At 35.3% G+C, this 14,846-nt stretch overlaps 1 protein-coding gene across 5 annotated transcripts in view; it reads left to right on the forward strand.

Moving 5' to 3' along the window:
- Positions 1-14,846, forward strand: part of LOC145672109 (LIM/homeobox protein Lhx3-like) — a 345,528-nt gene that overhangs the window by 250,002 nt on the left and 80,680 nt on the right. The window lies entirely within an intron of this gene.

A 14,846-nucleotide genomic window follows, 5' to 3' on the forward strand; every position in this document is an offset into this window, starting at 1 on the left:
TATTTATTTATTTGCCATCAACACAACAGGCATAAGCCCTATTATAGTATTGGTGCATTACATAATACATTTACAATAGTTTTCTTAAACATAGAGTTCATTCAATTTCTTTGTGTTCGATACATACTTTGTTATAAGTAGAACACATTCTCCTGATTGGTGATTTCAATAATACGTTGGTCCTTGCATTTTTGCAATAGAACAGGCCAGAGTTATCAGGACGAGTTTTAAGAGTCGGGACATGAAAATTTAGTGTTGATATGAGATGCCTACAATTAAACTCGTTTTGTACTATTTTATGGAGGGAAATCATATCTATCACATTTCGCCTTTGTTCAAGTGTAGGAATACAGAAGTTGTCTATTAATGTTAGATAATTTTCATAATATTGATAGATTCCAGTTCTCTTGTACGTCAAGTATTTGATAAATTTAGATTAGCCTTTTTCCAGTTGGTGTCGGTATTGTTGTTGTGATGGATTCCAGATCACAGCAGCATATTCCAGTTTTGATCGGACATAGGAATAATACATTTTTGTTAATGTGGTAATATTTAATCTACTTTGATTTTTTTAATGCAACCACAGTTGTTACGTAAGAGCTATTTTGTATTCGTATGCGGTCTTTAACTTAATGCCTCTTTGTTGTAGCATTCGTATAATTTTTAGACGATATTCTGACATTAAGAGTCTTCATCTCGGCGAAATTAAAATACCGCTAATTTTACAGTAATTATATGATATCTTCAAATAGATAAAAGATAACGAAATGTGGAACAAGAGCGTCCTAGATAATATTATTTTACATCAGAAACCGTTACGACTCACTTATCTGCTTTCGATTTCGAGCCATTTTGAAAATCGGCATTTATTTTTGCGTTTCTAAACAGCTGAAAACGAAAAGCCACTAGGTGACTTGTGATAACGGTACCTCACGCAAAATAATATTGTCTAGGGCGCTCTTCTTTCATATTTCAATTATCTTTTATCTATTTGAAGATATCACATAATTACTGTAAAATTAGCGGTATTTTAATTTCGCCGGGATGAAGACTCTTAAGTTTAGTGTCACCAGATGTTACCGTTAACTCAAATATTCTCAAAAGTCATAAAGGGATTAATTTAGTGCGGAATTTCTTTTTAAGTAGGTAATTTCTTTTAAACATTTTACTTTGAAGTATTTTCTTGTAACTGAAATGGCGACAAATATTGATTTTAGACGATCTAAAAGTAATTTAAAAGAAGAAATACGCATGAAGTTCACAAACATTCTTATAATATTAATGTGTGGAACAAACACCACGAAAAAATTTGATCATCGTACATAGGTATAATAGTATATGATTATTATGAAAGGAAATTGTCTCAGGGATAATGTTTAGTTGAGGGAGGCAGTCTTTTCTTCGAATCGAAAAAAAAAGTTACAATTTCGCTAATTTCTGTTAATATAAAATGGGAAATCGATAACTCGAAACTTAAGGGAATAGACAAAAATTCGAGTTTTTCGAGTAATTAAAGTTAGAGTAATCAAGGTGGCCACAACAAAAGTTCGAGATGGCGTTCCTTACTGAAAGTGACTTATATAAACTCTGTAACTCGAAGTTGTATTCGTTCAACCTCTAGGAATTTCCTTAAATTAAATAAGATGACTAGTAAAAATGAAATACAGCATATGTATTGTTTTAGAGGAGGTGTTTCATGTTTAGACATGAGTAAAACACAATTAGAGTACACATTAGCAACAATGACAATTATGTAAAACCATAGAGCTATAGCATTGAGTTATCGAAGTCATATCAAGAGAAATTCGAATTATAGAGATTCGCAGATTCGAAAAAAAGATCGAGTTACTGAGGTTTTTAAATATGATTTTAAAACTCTTAAAATTTGACTTATCAAGATTATAATTTTTAAACATTCGACTTATAGAGGTTATGTTAACATTGAGTGTTATGGAGAGTTCAAAAGAATGTGAAAAAAATTCGAGTTATCAAGAAATTCTAGTTATCGAGGTCCAACTGTATTAAGTTAAGTTTAAGTTACGTTTGGTATTTTCAATTAGCTCACTCAAAAACTAAGACACGGTTTATGTTTAGACGAAGGGGACCAAATATTTAGATGCAGATAAGAGCTAATAGCTCTTATCTGCATCTATATATTTGGTCCCCTTCGTCTAAACATAAACCGTGTCTTAGTTTTTGAGTAACGCTGATTCCTAATAGATAACACTTACAAATCCGGTAAGTGTGATGCCTATCTGAATCCAATAGACGGCGCTAGCGTGCAGGCAATTTGCAGATTTATAACTATTATGGCGATTTATTCTGTACACCCATGTCCAAAATGATTATCGCATATCTATAACTGTCTTCTTGTAAGAATATAATTTGATAATGATTTTACAGTGTACTTTTAATACTGATACTATGTGTATAATCGAGAAATATATATTTGTGGTAAATTTCATAGAAAATGAATTATAAATACGAAAATTAGAATGAGTAAACAAAATGTTGCTAAATGAACAAGAAAGTTTTATTTTCGTTTTATTGTTCTTATTCACTGCTCTTTTAACATGAAATTTGCCACATACATGTCTTTGCCGGTTATACACATACTAACATTATAAGAAATACCCGTCGGATTCGTTATCAAATTATACTCCTAGAAAAACATATATATAGACATGCGACAATAATTTTGGACATGAGTGTACGTAGCTTAAAAAACTGCATTGTTTCAATTTAATTTCTTCAAAATAGGACAAAGGCATAACCATATTTAGGTAAATTATAGCATTATTTTTGTCTGTCTATAATAACATATCGTGACAATTTAATTAACAACTTTTAACTCCTTGCGTACCGGTGACATCTATGTGGATGTCATAAAATACTCCGTTGCAAAATACCAGTAACATGCATAGGGATGTCATGAATATGTATCCCTTTATTAAGGATCGTATTAATTCTGGAGATGATGAAATTTTTTAGTGGATGCAAGGTAAGAGTTAGTTCTTATATTTCTCCTTAGGTGGTAGCACTTTACTGACAGAAAAGGTAAAAAAAAAAGGGGGGGTCAGAAGATGGCAGGCCTACGGAGCATTCAATTACAATGGACATGTGCTTGTTTTGATGATAAACAATTAGCAACTTCGAGATCTATTTAGAGATCGGAAAAGGAAAAAGGAAAAAACTTTGTCTTTGATCTTCCGGTCAGTATTGCCAACCTGAGGCCGCATAAAATCCCTTCAGAACATCGAAATTTCCCTTTTTCAGTCCAAATGTTCCACAACGCATTTTTTTTTCTAATCAGTAATGTGAATGCTCTCCTTGCGCGTGCACAATAACTAGCTCTATATAACCGTCTAGACATCTTTTAACAGTAAATGAAAACCTCGTATTTCAGCAAGCACATATGAAAATGACACCTCGAACGCAAAGGGTTAATATTTGTTTCTTTCAATATTGTGACAATTTGAAAGCAACTTAAACAATATTATTTCAGTCTAATTATTTGTGAATGAATGGTGGGTGATATGGCGAACATGATCGTGCTTTACTGTTTATTAGTAAAACAAAGGCGTCACTATTCTCTATATTAATTGAGCTGTAATATTTATGTAACCTCAAGTTACCTGATTGACAAACTTACAAAAAAAAAAACTTAAATGTAAACAATTATAATTTTAATTAAAGACAAATTTAACTTACAGCCTACAGCAAATCGAAGGTTTGTAAAACAACTTCTTTACGTAATAGTAATAATTTTGTCTGATATTTCGGTGGAGATTTGGTCCATCTTCTGTCCATCTAATGATGCACATTGCTCTCTAGAGGAGTGATTCCCAACCTGGGGGAGTGTAAGAGCGAGCAGCAACAGGGGCGTCCAACTACTGACAGAAGTAAAACTGTAAAATTATGAATAAAGCAACACTTATAAATGACTATTCACTATCTTTAACAAACTAAAGATTTCAAGTTTGCTAAAGCTAGTAAACTTGAAATTGAAAACTAAAGATTTATGCAAATTAAAATAATTTACAAAATTTTCAAACTGAGTACCTCATGCTATTTCAATATACAATATGGATTTGAAAAACTTATTAAGGTTTCATTGAGAACAAAATTGATTTAAAAAAATAATAATAATACTGTACTATAGGGTCTAAGAAGTCTTGCTGGAAATAAATTGATGAGAATATGTTATTATTATTATTATTATTATTATTATTATTATTATTATTATTATTATTATTATTATTATTATTATTATTATTATTATTATTGTCATTATTAACAAATGCTGGATCTGAAATCGCAGACGGGATCATACAAAATGCACGTATGAGTAATGAGTGGGAAGGATAGAAGCGGGCCCGCAGCCAGCCCCAAAATTTAGGGGGGCCCGGTAGAAGTTAGGGGGGCCCGACCCAATCATATTATACTTCACCACCATATTATAGTTCATTTGCAAGCCTACCGTGAAATTTTATGGAGGCCAGCCAAAATTTAGGGGGGTCCCGGCCCCCTCTTGCCCCTCATGGATACGGGCCTGGATAGAAGGACCGTTAAGTATGCATGGTTTAAGCAGCTAAATAAGGTTCAGAATGTCTACTCTTGAGGGTAGGTGAAATCTTCTTAAGACAGCCTGTTTATATATATATACAGTGGCGTATTTAGGGGGGTGGCTTCCGGGCTTAAGCCCCCCCCGAAATCTTACTTAGTATAGTAAAGTAAATGAAATATCTTGCAGAATTTTCACATTTCCAGGCAAAGCCCCCCCCCCGAAACTTAGCAAAGCCTCTCCCGAAACAAAATTGTAAATACGCCACTGTATATATATATATATATATATATATATATATATATATATATATATATATATATATATATATATATATATATATATATATATATAATTGATATTCCTTTGGAAAAAATTATCACCTAACTATAATACTTTCCTTCTTACATCAAAGGTGGATCACCACCCGGAAGTCAATACGTATTTTAGCTCATTCCCTTAACTACTGCGCAATGAAACATTACATATTATAAATATTGTAGTAAAAGACAGAGTATTGTTTCAGCTACAACACAAGACACTGATTCATTTGGTTGTGACTCCTGATACCGATAAATGTAGCAAAGAAAATATTTGATTCGTTTTACAGTGAGCACACAAGATAGCATTTGCTGTTAGATCTTACTAGAAGTGCTCAGTTTGATGAAATGTATATTTGTATTTATATTTTTATTTAAATATTAATTTACATTTAAGAAAATAGATTTTGAGACGAAACTTGCGCAGAACGCCATAATGCGTTGTTGCCAAATTTGTACGTTTACTGTAGTAGTCACAATAAGAAAATTCCTGGATTCTAGCGTTACAAGGGTCGAAAACTCAGTTTTCCAGTAAGTATTTAAGCAGAGTTCCATTATTACTCCCTTTATTATTCCATTATTACTCCCAAGACGAACGTTACTGTTGATTCCAACACGATGGAACAACGAACCATATATCAAATCTGTCAATGGAGATGCTCAGACATTTCATTGGGAATTTATTGATTTCAAAAAATTTGTGGTCATCTCGCTCGCCAGATTTAAGCTTATTGTGGGGATACTTTTATTTGTTGGGCTATCTTAAGAACATAGTACAAAAACAATCCAAGGACAACCCAGGACCTGAAGGAAAATATAACCAGAGCAGTGAGCGATATACCGGTCACAAGACTGCACAAAGTGACCTCCAATACGAGTGTCGTCTGCCAACATCTTCTTTAAATGTTAAACTTTGTTGTTCATCCTAATGTCACAACAAACTGTAGTCACATGTTAATATTTTCATGTTACAATAATTGAAATGTGGAGAATTTGTAATTTTCTTAAATTAGATTTCGGGGATTTGAGGCACTCGTATATATGGCACTTCTTGGCCTTGCGCATTTGAGGAGTATATTTCCAAAACATGCTAAATCCAAAATAATGTTCGATTTTGAATTGAATATGAAAAAGTATACTATAAAACCTCTTACTTTTTTTTTTTTTTTTGTCAAGCATTATTTTTCTCTGGTAAATTCTGTTTGAAATATCACTTGCGATAATATTTCAATGTAAAAAGCTATAGTTTTTGCCTTTTTTGAAGAATTATACCAAATGGATTTAGCATATTTTGGAAACACATTAATCATATCTCTTTTCTGACGTTCTTCTTTCTTTTGACTTTTTTTTTTTAATTTATCTGTGGAAAATGAGTTATCTTGAGATCTTGTTTTTACTTCATTTGTATTTTGAGTTCTAGTTTTGCTTCAGTATTTTATTCTCAAGCAGAAGTGTGATTGATAGAAGTGAATGTTTATGAAAAAATTGGTGAAATGACAATGTAAGAGGAAACGAAAGCACTCCGAGAAAACTCACGACCCCAATGTCATCAACCAGAAACTCGAACATGGTCTGTGATCAAACCAGAGACCCCTCGCTCTGCCATTGAACCACCGTGCTACCTAATAAGCATAAGAGAATAATTAATATCTATTTTCTTTCTGGTTATTCAAGGATGATATATAAATAGTTTCTCCGGCAGGATTTTTTGATTGTTGCTATCTTGGGATCAACTACATGGATCACTTCCACCAAGAAACTATATTCTTAATCTTTGACCCCTCTGCATACTGAGCAAAATTGATAGTAATTCATTAAGTAGTTCTTAAGATTTCGTGTCTCCCGAACGGACACGCAGACAGACAGAGTGACATCGTAAAAGAATTTGGTATTTAGTGTATTATTGAAACCGGAAGTGGTATAATTTGTTTGCCGAAAATATCTCTTGTATATATATATATATATTGTGTGTGTGTGTGTGTGTGTGTGTGTGTGTGTGTGTGTGTGTGTGTGTGTGTGTGTGTGTGTGTGTGTGTGTGTGTGTGTGTGTGTGTGTGTGTGTGTGTGTGTGTGTGTGCAATATAGTAATCTCTACTTTTACAATCTATGTAATATGGAATTCTTTCCGTTTGTAAGTACAGACTAAAAACTTCTCTCTTAGACAATAATATGCGACAAACACTTCAAAAACTTAAAATATAAAAATATTATATTCAGCAGTTATAAACTTAATAAACAAGTTTATAACTCAGGATCTTATCTACATATGAAATCATAACACTCGAGTCACCTGTAATAAATTTTATTCAATTAAATATTAAAATATGAATGTCTTCGTAGTTGAAAGTAATGGAGAGATTTCTGCTGGGTATCCTCTTCTCTAATTCTCTAAATTTTCTATAGTTTTAGCATCCTCTATTAAGCTAAGGTTTTCCCTAATTATGTGCCTGTGGCTGACAGAAAGGTTAGCCCTAATTAAAAGCGTCATCTGTCTGCCTTAACTTAATAAAAGGCATTGACTCATTATGTCAAAGGTCCTGGTCTAGCAGCCTATTTCGTGTACTCCCTTAAGTAGGAGATACTCTAGAAGGATATCTATCTAAATATTTTATTATAAGGATAACTAGGAAAAGAGAATGAGTTCGCCTTATAGTAGCCTTAAATAGATCTGGCAAGTAAAAGTTAGATAAGAACCATACTCCCTTAAATAGGAGATGCGATTCAAAATACGAATTTATTCCTGTCCTATTCGAATTTCTATTCATTAGCGATTACTTCCTGTTTCAGTGGAGTAATTAGGTGGAAGATAGATTCTACCTTTGGGACGATAAATGAATATTTTTCTTTTTTTTAAATAACGTTTCTTGATATCCACCATCATTTTAGCTGTTTGCTGATCAATATTGAAACCAGAAATTACGTATTTCTGCCACTTCCGGTTGCAATAGAAAAATAAAGGAAGAAGTGGAACCTATATTTTGTGGATGATGAAGCCACATCAATATTCTTCCTATCTCTTTATATTAATAGTTTTAGCTGAGGTACCTGTCGACAAACGGGACAAAGTCGTTTTATAAGACTTGCCGTTTATAGTGTCCTTTGGACATCTTAAAACTACATTCACAGTGTGAGTGTGTTAAGGAACACTTCAACAAATAGAAGTCTTCCGTGGCTAAGCGGTTAGTATACGCGCTTTTGGCGTGGGAGACCTGGGTTCGATTCCTGGCGGGAGCTCATGGGATTCGGATTCTACGTTAATCAGTAGGTCCCGTCTCATATAGCTTCGCTGCTGCAGGAGACGTTAATGATAGAACGTACAACGTCCTTCCGGCAGGACGTAAGGGCTTAAAAGTCCTACCATGTTTATCTATAAATTAGAGTATTTTGTGTACGTCAGCAGGACAGAAAGTTCTCCAGGTGGAATGAATATGAACTCTAGTGTTAGCGGAGAAAAAATCATGTTGGTACGACTGGCAGGACGGCGGCTCTGTACAGAAGTTCTTCCAAAAGAGCCTTCCGGAAAGACGTAGGCTTGTACATTCTATCATTAAACTCAATAGCAACTCAACTCAAGTTCAACAAACAGCAGGAAATAGTTTCAGCGACAGTTGGAAACGATTTACCATTATCTTATTATTATATAAAGGTAACAAAGAAAGTTCTTTCGCTTTTCCAACACCACCTTCCAACCACCACCTTCCACCTTTCACCTACGTATCTGGAAGATAAAAAAAAAAAACAGTCCCCATCAGCATCGACGACCTGCCAGCGTGTACAAAATGAAAATCTTCAGGCAGCAATTGAGACCAGACATGTGAGGAACTGGGAGTACAATTCAGTGTGAGTGGAGAAACCATTCGGCAGCACCTCCATTAACTTGGGAAACACTATAAGTTGGGTCAATGGGTCCCACATGATTTGACTCCTGATCAGAAGGCAGCGCGAGCAGACACCTGTGTTTCTTCACTGTCGCGTCTGAGGAAGGAGCCATTTCTGGATAGTGTGTTCACATGTGATGGGAAGTGGGTCTTGTACGGAGCTCCACGACTCCGTCATCATTGGTTAGCATCCCATGAAGCGGTCCCAAAAGAACGAATCCAGTACTGCACCAGAAGAAGTGCCTCCTTTGTGTGTGGTGAACTGCTCGCGGCATCGAGCATCGGGAACGGTACCAGCTGGTAAGAGCATCAATGCAACTGTGTATTGTCAGCAGTTGAACTGCGTTCAAGAAAAACTCAAAACTGTGGAGCCAGCACTTCTGAATCGCAAAGTGGTCCTCCTGCTACAGGAGAACCTTAAGCCTCACGTGGCTAGGATGATCCGACACACCATTGTACGCCTTGGATGTGAAACACTATTGCATCCACCATACTCCGTGGACGTTGCGCCGTCCCATTACCGCCTGTTACATTCATTTGACAATCACTTTAGAGGACGTCAGTTCAAATCCCTAGTAGAGGTGCAAAATGTTCTTGATACCTTCTTCGCTTCACAGTCCACCAAGTTCTACCGCGATGGAATCCATGGCTTTCCAGAACGTTGGCAGAAGATCGTCGATGCTGATGGGGACTATTTTTAATCTTCTAGGTACGCTTTAGGTGACATATCGATGTTCGAAGGTGGTTGGGGAAAAAGCGACAGAACTTTCTTAGTTACCTTTTATACTTACCTTCTTTTCGTGGTAGTTCGAATATTACATCTTTTCGATCAGTTGTGACACATATCTTCTGCTCTTGAGAACAGTAATAGAACTGTTAGCACGGCTGAAACAGAAACAAATAGTATTTGTGTCACCGTTAGGAAAAGACAAATAGGGGCCATGGTGGCTCAGTGGAAGAGCGCCTAATTCTGGTGTCTGGAGTTGGTGGTTCGATACCAGGCCAAATACGTTCCTGGTGGACAATATCGTGCCCATAGATGTTCTCGGATACTCCCGTTTCCTTCCACATTCTCATTGCACCAATTCTTCCATCATCATTCACTTGTTTTATCATCGTCTCCTTTAACTTAATGGGCATATGCGTAGGACGTGAAACTGAAAAAAAATCATTTTATTACATTTCAAAAAGGAAATAACAGTCTGCTAGTTAATAGTGTATTTTTCTACACATGCAGTACATAAATAGTTAAGAGTCTTCATCCCGGCGAAATTAAAATACCGCTAATTTTACCGTAATTATGTGATATCTTCAAATAGATAAAAGATAATCGAAATATGGAACAAGAGCGCCCTAGACAATATTATTTTACATGAGAAACCGTTATCACGACTCACTTATCTGCTTTCGATTTCGAGCCATTTTGAAAATCTTCATTTATTTTCGCGTTTCTAAACGGCTGAAAACGGAAAGCTACTAGGTGACTTGTGGTAACGGTACCTCATGCAAAATAATATTGTCTAGGGCGCTCTTGTTCCACATTTCGGTTATCTTTTATCTATTTGAAGATATCACATAATTACTGTAAAATTAGCGGTATTTTAATTTCGCCGGGATGAAGACTCTTAAGAATCTCTTCCAGCGAAATAAAAACTTTCTAATATTATTTGCAACAAATGAGACTTTCTAGCGCCTGTTTTTTTGTCACATGAGAATTCCCTTTCAAGCATGTTTTCTTGTTCAACTCCATGTGATCCATCGACTAATACATATGTCATATTTCAATATTATTTTAGTAAAAAAAAAAAAACTAATGGAAATTTGAAAATTAATGATTATCTAAGGCTATACTTCATTAACCATACTATGTACTGTCGCCCTGCTAGTACCACAATGAAGAGCTTAATGAGTGAATATTCTATGTCAAATGACAGTTTCACCTCAATAAATGGCATGATTCTCACCGTCAGATAGGATCAATTTTTAGGTTTATAAATTAATTATTTTTCCCCTCTTGCATTTTCTCGAAAAATCACGCATAAGCTTTTACACTGATGCATATTATTTTGTTCAAGTGAATAAGATCATTATTTGATTAGTATATGTTTTGTCTTTGTACACTTCTTTTACTTTTATCCTTAAATACTAATAGTAGTAGAATTAGTCCTAGAAGCGACAGTCCTATTAGCGACAGAAACTGTTATTTGTAATATGAGCGACCGATTCATTTACATTGGAATGATGGAAGATGACATGATTCCCTCTCGTAGAATGTGTTTGTCTCTGGCGTTATTAACGTCCGAACAATGTATGTGTCAGTTATTCTGTTCGTCAAATATATTTTCGCTCTACTGTGAGTGCAAATAAACCTTATCTTAATTTTGAGTTAGGTTTGACATAAAACATATCAAATAACTAAACGAGACAACAGGGATATTTCCATGAAAAGTATATTCCTATGTCTTAATTAATTATTGAAAACCCAATTGTAATACCCTATTTCTTCAAAAGTTCTGCTTTCTATACTTAATTTTGTTCAAATCTAATAACTCACTAAGCAAGCAATATATTCTATTTTGGAAAACTTAAACGCGTAAAAGTTTCTCCAAATATCTACTTTTTAGACTTCCGAAGACTTTATGAATAAAATGAGAAAAATATTTCAATAATAAAAGTCAGGTTTTGAGATCCCTTACATCTGATTGGCTATTCCCAACCAATCCCACCAATTACAATGCAGTGCACTCTAAACAATTCGAAAGGTAAACAAACTCTTTAAATTACCTTCCCCATGTTGTAAGTTATCAAAACATAAACTAATTGCTTAATTTGTATCCCCGCTTGTTTTGACTTATACATAAACTCTTGTCGTATAGCAATCTGATATAATCCCTTATAGCTTAATGAACGGCTAGAAGAAATGAGACATCTAGGAACGTAAATTTTTAATAATACATTTTGTTAGGTTCTAAATCACATTAACGTGAAATAAGTTAAAGAAGAGGGAACCTTCTTTTCTTCCATTATCTTAGTATGAACGAATTGATGACTTATTGACTATTTAAAAGATCGAATCGATCGCTCATAGAACAGTTAACAGTTCCTGTCGCACGTAAGACTGTCGCAAGTAGGACGACATCTAATAATATTTCGTATTATTTATTTATTTATTTATTTTGAGAGAGAACTCAATTCTCATCCATAATGTCAACGTTCTAGTTACTGACCCTAGTCTACAGATTCCTTTGACACCATCTTGATCAAGTAGTTTCGATGTAGCCATTTTTTTGATGAGTGACCAAGGGTGGGGCGGCACGGTGGCTCAATGCTAAAGCGCTCAATTCTGGTGCGTAGTGTCCTTGATTCGATCCCCGACCCAGTAAGTTTACCGTAGACAACATCGTGTCCCGAGGAAAAAAATGGAAGCCGGACGCAAAAGTCCTTTTTAAAAGTGTCCCGTTCTTGGCTCGTAGTTATTGCTCATATTTAAGTTTCATGTGTTCTAAAGTCCGTAGTTGAGTCTTCGTTTAGAAAGATTTCGAAATTCTGTAAAATAGTTTCATATTTTAGAAAACACATAGCTCCGTAGTAAACTCCACGATTCGATATTCGATAATTTTTCGTGGGTTGACAATTCCATAGATTTCCATAATCAATAATACTGTATATACTCATGAAAAACGTGTTATTCGACCGATATTGGGGACGGAAAAATCTTGCCACTTTCCCAGGCAGAACCTAAAATGATGTTCGTTAGTAATGAAAATATCGTGCACGTGTAACTCGTGTAGCTGTTACTCACATTCTGGACTAAAATAATATTCTTGGGTTATTATTGTAGTTATTTATGATTGCCTCTAGATCACAGTGAAAACAATGCCTTATCTCGTGGGCGGTTTCTGACAATTTGTTTCTTAGAATAGCATAAATATTGAAAAAAAAATACGCCATATACTAAAGTATAATAAGGCAGATATGTTGTTTTGCTGGACAAAGTGAGAGGTTTGCATGACATGATACAGATACAATTCAGAGGAAAAGCTGTAGGAACAATCTTTATTCGCAAATCGCTTCTTCATAAATTCTATGATTATTGAAGAACGTGTTCCAAATAACATACTAAATTTGTAATCTCGTCAGATTTCCGCTGGCGCCGCCATTTTGGTAAAATGGCTCCTGAAATAGAATCTTCCGAAAATAGTGTTTTTTTTTTTTTTTTTTTTTTTTACAAATAAGTCGGCTTCCTTACATTCTAACGCAAATATGTTATTATCGAAAACAAAGAATATAAAATTTGCTACAATTAAGGTCCTATACATTTTTCTCGTAGAATCAATAGTTTTGATGATACAGTTCTAGGCAATTGACACTTCTTCTTCGGTATCTTCGTGTTTTGTTAAAGACAATCCTGTCAGATAGGGACCGGAGAGCATTAAAACGGATTGTAGCAGCTAAAAAGAAGACCACTGCAATGAAAGTTACGTCTGAACTCAATTCCGGCCTACAGAATCCGGTTTCATCGAAAGCAGTGCTACGGAAACTTCATAAAATGAAAATTCATGGCAGGGCTAAACCCCTGGTCACAGCTGTAAATGCGAAGAGGCGTATCCAGTGGTACAAGGACCACAAGGCGTGAACTCATCAGCAGTGGGAACACGTAATGTGGTCCGATGAATCGACCTTCACCTTGTTTCCAACAACCGGTCGTGTTTACGTATGGAGAACACCATCGCAGGCCTATGATGCAGACTGTCTGCTCCCAACTGTAAAGCATGGGGATGGTTCTGTTACAGTATGGGCAGTGATATCGTGGTTTTCTGCAGGTCCCATCATAGCCCTGCATGAAATGGTGTATACTAAGGCATATGGGGCCATTTTGGGGGACCAGGTTCTACCCATGGCACAAATATTATTCCCTGATGGTGAAGGCACCTACCAAGATGATTTGGCACCCTGTCACGCTGCAAAAACCATAAAATCATGGTTTGAGGAACATGACCAGGAGCTATCACACCTCCACCAGCATCAAATAAGGAACTGGAGCATGTTTTGGAGGAACAATGGTACAAAATTCCACACACCACGACTCAAGAGCTGTATACGTCCATTCTACGTCAGATCCAAGCTGTTTTGGACGCAAAAGAAGGCCCCACACCATACTAGGTATGATTTTTACACTTTTGCAAACGTTTTAGACTTTTTGTCTAACCCCTGTATATATCGTTTACATAACATTGGGTTCAAAGCTCTAAATTACAATATATGAAGTGCAATTTTAGTTCCTCTACACTGGAAATGTGAAATTTTAAGAAGGTCCTCTGGAAATGTTGAATCAATCTTTTACTGTACGTGATTTGAATTTATTCTTTGTCTGTTCGCTTTTAAGCATATTGAATCTTAAAAAGTTTTAAGATCTCTTTTCTATATTTATTTATAATATAGCTATAGGAAATATATTTATTTCTTTCATAATGTATCTGAGAAAAGCTATGGTACACAGCCGAAATTGTAATACACATATATACCATTAAAATATATATACTGCTTTGGTCAGTTGGAGTTCTATCGGTGAATTTTCCGAATCTACAATGAGTAATTTACAAGTTGAAGTACCTCCGATGCTGAAAGGAAGAATAGACAAGTGGAAGGACAGAAGGAGGAAGGAGATATCCAAGAGATAGCAGATAATGTACTTAAGAAAGTGTGTAGAGGAGAACACCACGCTGAAACGACTTCAGACAATTAAGGAAGGATTGATGCATCAATCAGTGAGATAACAAAACAGTGATTAAGTTAGCAGAAAAGCAGCTCATGTGGGACACAGTGTTTCTTCCAGATATTGGGAGGCACTGTCCCCCCGGAGCTCTGAGAGTGCTCCCCCGGAGGAGACCAAATTAATACGTCTATACTATAATAATAAATAGAATAATACCAACAGTGCTCCCCGGAATACTAAATGTACCTCCCCCGGAACATTTTTTGTCAAAGAACGACTGGTGGGACACCATAAGAAGGAGAACTAAAGATGTGGAAGACAGTGAGAAAGAACTGAAAAAGAGAGAGCGAAAATTGAAAACGAGTTGT

Source organism: Thermobia domestica, chromosome 2 (assembly GCF_964235325.1).
Source record: "Thermobia domestica chromosome 2, izTheDome1.hap1.1, whole genome shotgun sequence".
Classification (NCBI taxonomy): Eukaryota; Metazoa; Arthropoda; class Insecta; order Zygentoma; family Lepismatidae; genus Thermobia; species Thermobia domestica.